Raw genomic sequence first — 10,210 nt, 5'->3', positions numbered from 1 at the left:
CTGTTACTACAAAATCCAGAAACACTAGGATCATTAGAGTAATGGATTTGAACTCTGCAATACGAGAAGAAATTCACCCTACAATCCGATTAAAATTATGTACTTGATAGTTGGCGCCTGTCACTTGCCGCTACAGTGTTGCCAACATACGCTGTCGGCTACCATTCGGTTATAGGCGATACACAGACACGGCGGGTCACTTCACAACTGCTGTTAATGCGTAACGCGGGGCAATGTTGGAAGTAGTTGCAGCCAAGTATGACGGAAATTGATATCTGCTTTTAAGTGCCGATGATTGAACTGCAGCAAACGACACGTTTTGTAGCCCTGAAATTAAACTCATGTCCTAACATAAACACAACCCAGTGATGCGCCATGTATTCGAGAAAACGGCGATTAGAAATCTGCTCCATAACTAAAATCACGATCGATTTGTTCAAGGCGTTTCAGGCGAACCTTTACGACCAAACACAAGACAGAAAAATTTCATAATGCGTTTCTTTGCATATCCATCTTCCGTAGCGAAATTTCACTTTCAGCAGTAACAGCGAACTGTGATTCCTCACCGTCATTAGTTACCTGAAACTATCCTCTCACTGGCTACACGACATGCCGCATTTCCAGTCGACGAGTGGTTGGCACTCGGATGCAGATATAGGCGACATCAGCATATTACAAACGAAAAAAAAATGATAGGAGGAAAAGTAAAAGAAAATAAAAAAGTCAATATAATAATGAAAATGACGCGACAGAATATTAGAAATAAAAAATTCATTTAAACCATTTAATTGAATAAAATGATAGTCAAAGTCTGTCGATAACGTTTGTAAGGTGGCGTTATTTTACAGCTTACAAACCGCGTTTACATCCAATACGGCATAACTAAGCCCCTTCAGTGAAAGAAAAAGACAGGTTTGTGCTTGTTCATAAAAAAAAACATGTACGTGATTGACATCGGCTAGTACACTTAATTTATTGTATAACGTCTGCATGCCGGGTGACTGGGGAACAAGCAGAGCCGTGAAACTCGTGGTAGAACGGAAGGACACAGGAAGCTCACACATTCCTTTGGACAATAGCACGGCAAAGCCTCTCCCGGCACTAATTCCGGGACCCACCCGTGAGCTGGACCAACTGCAAAACGGGAACACGTGGTCGGCATGCAGGCATGAGAAAACGGCCTGGTCAGTCAAAAACACATGGCAGCAGGTATTCGCGTACTTTCCTGCGGACAAAGAAAGAACTTCCAGAAACTTCCCTCTGGATTCTAAACTGCGATTGTCGGCATTCAGAAACGAGCGTCTTCCGGAAAGATGATTCGCCACCCAAATTTAAGGGGGCGTGGGGGGGGGGGGGGGGGAGATTTTGAGCAGCGAAAGGAGGAGTGAAGCGAGTCGTTGCGGGGTCGTGGGGCAGGGGAGTCATCTTGGAGGACCACGGCAGTCGACGGACGTCTTCAGCTGTAATTTTGGTGAAGTAAAATTTTGCTATTATCTTGCTGAAGCGATAAGTTCTGCAGTTACAGCTTCTGATCATTACAGTGATCTTGCTTATGTACCGGCGTGTAGAAAAGTGAATTTACGTTGGCGAATCACGTGGTCTACTTCGTTCTGCACAGAGATTTCACACTGCTCATTGAGATAGCACTTCCTTCTTGCTATTTGTATTGTATTGTATTGTATTGTATGTTAAACGGGGACCTAGAAACGACGGAGAGGCTCCGTCCCCGCCGCAGCCGCTGTGGTCCACAACGCCACGACGACTACCGCAGTCCACTTCACCCCTCCGCTGCTCCACACCCAACCACTCTTTCAGGGTTATTGTGCGGTTCGGCCCCTGGGGGAACCCCCTCCTCTCCCCCCCCCCCCCCCAGGGGACGTCTCACACCAGACGAGAGTACGAGTGTAACCTGTGAGGTAAGGGGCGAGTCGTCGCGCCCTGAAAATTTAAGTTCGGAGGAAGCAGCGGCTAGCGGGGGCTCAGTAGGCCGGCCGCGAGGTGCCGGACACCGGCCTTTGCAAGGGGGGTAGCCCCAGCACATGGGGTCCATCGACCGCGTGGCTGGGAATTCCGCTGTGACGAGGACGGTGCCTTGCGTCGATGAAGGAGACGTCTATGCCGGGAGTGCCAAAGATGGAGGGGTTTGTGAAACCTTAATGGCAGACATTTCACAGTACGTATAGAAATTAATAGTAGCCAGATGAATGATGATACCGCAAAAAGAAACATGTACATTGCTATTACTTGCACGACGATTCTGATGGTGTAATCAGATTTTCAGTATCTTCATTAGTTTAAAGTTTAATACCTGACTGTAAATTAGACAAGTGACACCCAGCAACGAATTTCCAAAATGTAAACGGTTAATCCGACTTCGTCGATCGACGTGTCTTTAGAAAGCTATTAGTGTAAACCTAAATGGTATAAATTACAGGCATGTAGCTTGAATAGTACACGAGTTATTGGAGGTCAAAGCGGCCGATTTCTACCGATCGCGTCAGGCCATAAGTACTCCACAGTTACGCGAAAAACCGGCAGCAGCATGCTTATAAATATATTTATTCATCTATGTCTTTGTTTATATCCGATATATGCTATTAACGAAGAAATTGGTTAAATATTTACTGTGTTTTAGAAAGCTCAGGGATATTAGGCTACTGGCCTACCTTTTGTTGGTATTCCTGTGATATATTTTTATTTAATTTGTTTATGTATCTAATAATGTGTGTTAGAGCCTGTTTATGGTCCAGCCGTACGAATATTTATGTGATTTCAAGTTGTTTAAATGTAAATCCAGTACTTCGAATGTGTTTCATTATGTTTGTGTGGGTGCGTTGGTTTGAATCGGGAGACTGGATGGGAACACGAGGTAGTTCGGTACAGTACGGCACAGGGCACGTGAAGGTCCAAATGGCTCTGAGCACTATGCGACTTAACTTCTGAGGTCATCAGTCGCCTAGAACTTAGAACTAATTAAACCTAACTAACCTAAGGACATCACACACATCCATTCCCGAGGCAGGATTCGAACCTGCGACCGTAGCGGTCGCTCGGTTCCAGACTGTACCGCCCAGAACCGCTCGGCCACTCCGGCCGGCGGCACGTGAAGAGCTGAACGCGACGGTGCGGCGGACGCACAGTCGCGAGAGAGAATTGGAATGGGGATCGGTTTGCACATGGTCACGAGAGACAGAAATACTTCGGAGTGCGGACTTGTGAGATTTCCGTGGCTTCTACAGTGAACGCGTAGTGTGCATTTAGAAGTGAATTTCTCGCGAACTATGTTATTCTTCGTAACTAATTAAGTGCAGTAGGAATCTGTTGTTTCCCTGTTGTTCAACTTATATTTTATTTAATTGCTGGACCATCGACACCAATAAGTGTTTTGCAGAAATATACCACATTCTCAAAAGTGCTTCTACTATCGTACTCATCATTTACAGTCGTTAAGATAGTATCAAAATGGCTCTGAGCACTATGGGACTCAACTGCTGTGGTCATACGTCCCCTAGAACTTAGAACTTCTTAAACCTAACTAACCTAAGGACATCACACACATCCATGCCCGAGGCAGGATTCGAACCTGCGACCGTAGCGGTCGTGCGGTTCTAGACTGTAGCGCCTTCAACCGCTCGGCCACTTCGGCCGGCTAAGATAGTATCGGAAGATTTTATTTAATGGTAATCTTTCATTTATAAATTTATATGTTACATTCATAATTCGCAATTGCCGAGTGATGGAAACCTTTGACCAATCGATCCATGTGTATATTAATATTGTATACTGTAGAATCAGCAGGATTTGGTTTGTAATGCACCAACTACGTATCCTAGCGCCTAGACAACGAAACCAGCCAAAACTTTTAATATTTCAACTCTGAGCCGGATGGTACGTAGTTAAGGGTCACAAGACCACCATTTCATTTCATCATTTATTTTGGAAGCCCACAAACCCCTGTTTGCGTGGTAGAGTTATGGTGGTGTACGCGTACGTGGAGAACTTGTTTGCGCAGAAATTGCCGACATAGTATAGCTGTGGCGGAATAAGAGGAGCCAGCTGCATTCGCCGAGGCAGATGGAAAACTACCTAAAAACCATCCACAGACTGGTCGGCTCACCGGACCTCGACACAAGTCCGCCGGGCGGATTCGTGCCGGGGACCAGGCGCTCCCACCCAATCCGGAAAGCCATGCGTTAGATCGCACGGCCAACCGCGCAGGCTCATTTGAATATATTCATGGTAAAGTCTCCACCATCAACAGCCAGTACACGATGTTTCGAAAAACAACAAATTCCCTTGAGAGGCACCCACATGCCTTGCTCATACTGTGGCATCAAGCAGTCAGGACTGCAAGATGAGTGGTCTGCCAAGCGAGAGGATTCATTCTTATCTGTCGAGTAACATGAACTCTAGTACTCACAATAAAGATACAAATTATCCTCCTGTATGATTAATGCGCAACGGAAACGCTCATCTGACTATCAGCAATTTACAGAACTCTGACTGTTCACTACGCACTGGCAATACCACATTTTCTTTTTTTATTTAACGGTTTTTATCAACCTGTGGCCATCGCACTGAATTTGAGTGGCGCACACGTTATAAATTCTGGACATCATGAAAACATACAATTCGAAGGAAAAGTCCACCAATCTTTTTCTTTTTCACTATCTTATTTATTCCGATAAATTCTATAACCTAAACACACAAATTCTATAACCTACAACAATAACACATGAGAAATTCCGCCCAGTGGGCATGGCTTTACATTGGTGAATCTCTATACTGTGGTCTCGTAACTATTTAACGCTACAGTGCACTTTCTGGATAGGATGGTGGATCTTTTATTATTTCTCACACTTCGACTCTCACAATCATCATCACGAAACTTTCCTCCAGACAGAGCAGTACAAAAGGAACACGCATAACCCACTACCTCTGAGACTACCTTGCTACTCTCCCATGCAAACCACACATACTTAAATTACATGACATACACCACACTACAACATGAAATACAACACAGGGATCAGTCACAACATTATCACTCTCAGTTTTCCCACTTCAATTAATATTTATCCCAGTTTCACACGACACTCCCCCACTTTGTAATTCTACTTTCCTACTATGAACTCTAAAGATATATGCACGTCTTCCTGTGCAATGCAAGCCAAGTGGCATTGCTGGATAGACGGCCGACTCACCTTGCTTCTCTCTCAGAGTTTTATAGTTTGAATCAAGCGCCACACGGAATCATATCATGCAAAGTAATATTAAGAACATATTCATCACACACGCGAGTCCTCAATTGATACCATGGGCGAGTACTTCACTTTATCCTTTGTCTCTTACGCAAATTGAGACTCACACAGTACTCACCATGTGGAAGTACTCGTCTCTAATTTCAAGTCCTGCACACGCCATTTCTTAAATATTTCAACTTATGGTACACACGCTATTTCTTAAATATTTCAACTTATTGTACACAATCTAGTAATTCAGCTTAACTTAAGCACACGGATGTATTTCAACTTATTGCTACACGTGGTTTCATTGTGACCATTGGTCACTTCCGAAGATTACTACGATCCCATTAATATTACCTGCCTGACATTTAATTCTCCCCACAAAAGTTCCTGAAATAGAGAAATTATTATTTCAAACTACTCTTAAATATTCCACATGCATACCATGTCTCCACTCTTTTGTCTTTACGGAGCACAACTAAGACAGGTCTTAACAGCACAAGATCCAGCGGCCGAGTGCCGAAACATGGCCGTTCTTCAGGTCCTCTCGCACCTCTGCTGAAGTGGGGGAGCACCTTGCTACCGTATTGGTCGGTCACATTTCAGGCGCTCAAAGCTCAGGTAAATTTCATCTCTTTGGTCCCACCAAAGGTGGCCAAAGTATCGTCTCAAAGATGATCATATATTCACATTCACTATCTGCGGTTAGCAGACGACCATACACTTATTCATCTCACAGACCTCACCAAACTGGATATAGGGATTTACTTTGTGGGAGTGCACATGTGATCAATTAAATAAATACATTGTCATTCTTTCCCACACTGGTATCCGGCTTCGCTGTATTAATTGAAATTGAGTTATTTTACAAAAAAATGTGTTGTTCTGACAAAAATAATGACGTATGTTGTACCTATTTTCAATGTCGGGCGGTACTGTACCCTTTCACCCTACATTTGACGTGTTTGGAACCTACAATCTTCCACAGGTCAGGTTTACATGCTAACTACTACTCTGTGACATTAGAGTGAACAAGGTTGTGTTTTTATAACTCTGGTGACCCAGTCATAACGATTAATTGCAGCCTTCAAAAATTCGGCTGTTCGCAATGTCGAATGATGCTTGTCTAATGTAAGCCGACCTCTGTTATTATAATAACGGTATATGTGGCGCTGAATCTCGTCCTGTGCGGAAGGATCCAGCAGTATTTGGTTCGCGATGTGTATGAAGCGTGTGCATTTTATTTCCATCGTTGTGTGTGTTTGTCTATATTGTTTTTAGTATGGTTATCGTCTGTGATGAAATACGAAATATAAGGGCCAGACCCAAGATTCTGGATACAAACACTTCAAGAAAGAAAGCCACACAAGACATTGGAAGTAAACTGACTAACTGTTGTTGCAGTCTGGCAATGGCGTAACGTTCGGGCTTGACGTTGAGCGCTCTGATTGGAGTAAACAAGCTACCCCCTTAAGGGGGAACGTTGATGAAATTGACCACAAATGTCAATTTAAGATTTATTTTTTATTTGTTAGTACAACTCATGGACAATAAGTTCCCAAAGTTTCAATGTTTAAATCGCATCCGAAAAGCCTGAAAATTAATTAAAAGTGTGAAGCGGCCGCTCTGCCACGCTCACGTTTTGAAGCAGCACTTCAGTACCAGCTCAGTGAACAACGATTCTGTGTATTACTTTCAACTAAACGTGTGCGGGGCACACATACTCTTTGGTTTTATAGATAATCTTCGGCCGATCCCGCTCTTGTCAAAAAAATGTGTTCATGGCAAGACCCAAAATCCAGATGAGTCTCTAAATTAACTCATATGGAAACGATGCCCTAAAAACACATTTACATCTGCTACAACTGTCAGAATTGCAACTTATGATGCACTTATTGTAGTTAATGATGGGAGCGTCGGGAGGATGAAGGTATTAGAAACAATGGGCTTCAAGATAAGAAATTTTACTCAAGACATCCTGAGAAAAATAGATTTACAGCGCGTCTCTGTAGCTGAAAAGTCAGTTGATGACTTGGTAAAGGAAAAAATACAGACAACACGAAACCAAAAGAGAAGCCTTGAAGGGAAAGACGACCCAGAATACAAATGTGGTGCCTTCTGAAGAAGTGACATAAGGAAATAAGTTAGTTTGAACTTTAAATTGCGTTTTCTGAAAAGTTTGTATTTCAAAGTTTATGCAACTTTTCCTCAGATTCTATGAATGCTAGAATGATGAAATTTTGAGCACATATTTAAGTAAACCTAATAAACGTTGTCTCAAGAGCAAATTTTGAAATTCTGATTGCAAGCTGAGATATGGGGCAAAGTGCTTGGAATTTTGCATGAATTTAAAATTGCACTTGTGTAATTATAATTAAAAAATTATGAAAATTCTCGTATTTGATCTAGTCCAAAAAACTCTTGAGAGAAAATACAACGTATAAAGAGATGAAACAGAATTTTTTGTAGAAATCTCCTAACTACTTTCTGAGAAAAAGGAACATACATTATTTTTTGAAAATAAAACTTCAAATTTCATTAAAAAAAAGTTGAGTATATATAATCAAAGGATATTATATGTAAATGTGTTACTTTCATGTAAAGCGTGGTACAAAATTTCATGGCCATATCTCCAAAACTGTGGATTTGGTGCATTTTTGAAATAGTGTGTGTTTTTCATCAACATCCCCCCCCCCCCTTAATGGGACTAAATCAAGTTCACGGTTCAGTGTGCGTTATTAACAAAAAGGATTGGAATTCAGTTACACGGAAACAGCTTCAATGAGAATGAGAAAAGCGTTACGATTAACCGTAATTCGCTTCGTAACCGCTAGCCGGGAACGATAAACGACGCCATTAATGGTCGGGAGGAAAGTCCGTTGATAATGCAGCTGCGGGTACGCAGAACTACCGGCTGCGGGCCTGTATCAGGACCACTCTCTCTCGCACGCAGAACAACCGACACACGAGCCTGTTCAACACTCTCCCCAGAATTACTGAGAAGGTGGGTGTAAAACGCCTCATTTCAGCGGGACAGTACCACGTCACGTGGAATGTGCATGCCGTTCTTCAGGCAGATAAAGAGCTCTGCTTCCACGGACTGTTCGTTCGTCGGACATTTCATCCATGGAACTAAGCACAGTCTGATTCCACAAGGCCATCACTGGCACCGAGGCAGAACCAGCTTTCATCAGAAAACGCAACAGACCTCTACCCTGCCCTACAATGAGCTCACCCTACAATGAGCTCACCACTGAAGTCGCAAATGACGGTGTTATGCGGTCGGTGGAACGCACGCCGCAGGGCGTCTAGCTCGGAGCTGTCCTTGACGTAGCCGATTTGTAACAGTTCGCTGTGTCCAAACCACTACCACGCCACAGCGGAGAAGCGAGGCAACTATCCCCCAATTGAAGCAGCTGATCGCCGCCATTTGCAGCGATGAATCCTAGTACTGGGATTGTTCAATGGCTCTGAGTACTATGGGACTTAACATCTGAGGTCACCAGTCCCCTAGAACTTAGAACTACTTAAACCTAACTAACCTAAGGACATTACACACATCCATGCCCGAGGCAGGATTCGAACCTGCGACCGTAGCAGTCCCGCGGTTCCAGACTGAAGCGCCTAGAACCGCTCGACCACTTTGGCCGGCACTGGGATTGTGATTTGAAGTATATGAGACGCAACAAGAGCAAATTGAAGCACAAATTAAACACATGTTTGTTTAAAAAATACTGAGTATTCGAGTCTAATTTAAAAGTGTGCTTAAATGAATGAAGTTTCGTAATATCCGAAATACGTCTGCATAGAGACGCGAAATTTAAGAACGTAAGGCTCTTTCCTGACAAGGTGGAGCGAGTTTACACCGAAATATTTGCATTAGATAATTACATGAAACTTTTAAAGTAGCAGACAGTACGATTATTATTTAATTCACGTAATTTTCCTGTCAGGTCCTGTTTGCTTTTTGCCGACTACTGTGTACATTTTGCACGCTTACTTTTGTTTAGCACAGTATTGTCTACACTCGAATTTTGGTATGATTAATTGTAATAACCCATATCACTTTAAATACCGTAGGAATTTCATTCACACATTAGTTTTTAACACTGATAGCACCTCTGAAGTCACTGTGAGTAGCGTTAATAAGCGAGATCACTTTATAGTTTACTAAGTTTTTAGCTTTTAGTTCTTCTAATATATTTGCTAATTTGCAACTCTTCTGCGTCTGTCTTTTGCACTTTTTGTTCACTGTATTTAACTTAGTCTTATATTCCACAATTTTTGCTTCCTTCCTTTCTTCAATTTTTTCGAACTTTTCCTTCAGCTTACTTGGTGGAAATGAGTAATTGTGGTCTCCAGTGTAACCAGAAACGTGCACGTCCACACACACGTTTTCTGCTGTCTCAGCATTTCTCGGCTTTGGCTTAGGAGGTTTCCTTGCCTTGGTATCCTGGAAAATTATACACACTGACAGTATTTCCACACTATTTAACCTAGGCCTATAATGCACGATTTCCTTTCTTCAATTTTTTCGAACTTTTCCTACAGCTTACTTGATGGAAATGAATAATTGTGGTCTCCAGTGTAACCAGAAACGTGCACGTCCACACACACGTTTTCTGCTGTCTCAGCATTTCTCGGCTTTGGTTTAGGAGGTTTCCTTGCCTTGGTATCCTGGAAAATTATACGCACTGACAGTATTTCCACACTATTTAACCTAGGCCTATAATGCACGATTTCCAGGCTATACCTTTTTCAAATGAGTTGGAAATCCAAATACTGTTAGTATAGCATCGTCCTTCAATTGACGTCTATTTACATAATTTTCCATGTAACAATTCTCTTCAAAATGAAGAGAGCACAGCAAGTTATTTGCTATCGGTTGAAAGTTCTCTCTTCGAGTAGCAACTATCCATTTCCGATTTAGAAAATTATTTGTAAGAGGAAACCTAAACAAAAAC

Source organism: Schistocerca cancellata, chromosome 7 (genome assembly GCF_023864275.1).
Source record: "Schistocerca cancellata isolate TAMUIC-IGC-003103 chromosome 7, iqSchCanc2.1, whole genome shotgun sequence".
Taxonomy (NCBI): Eukaryota; Metazoa; Arthropoda; class Insecta; order Orthoptera; family Acrididae; genus Schistocerca; species Schistocerca cancellata.
This window is presented reverse-complemented; position numbering follows the sequence as displayed.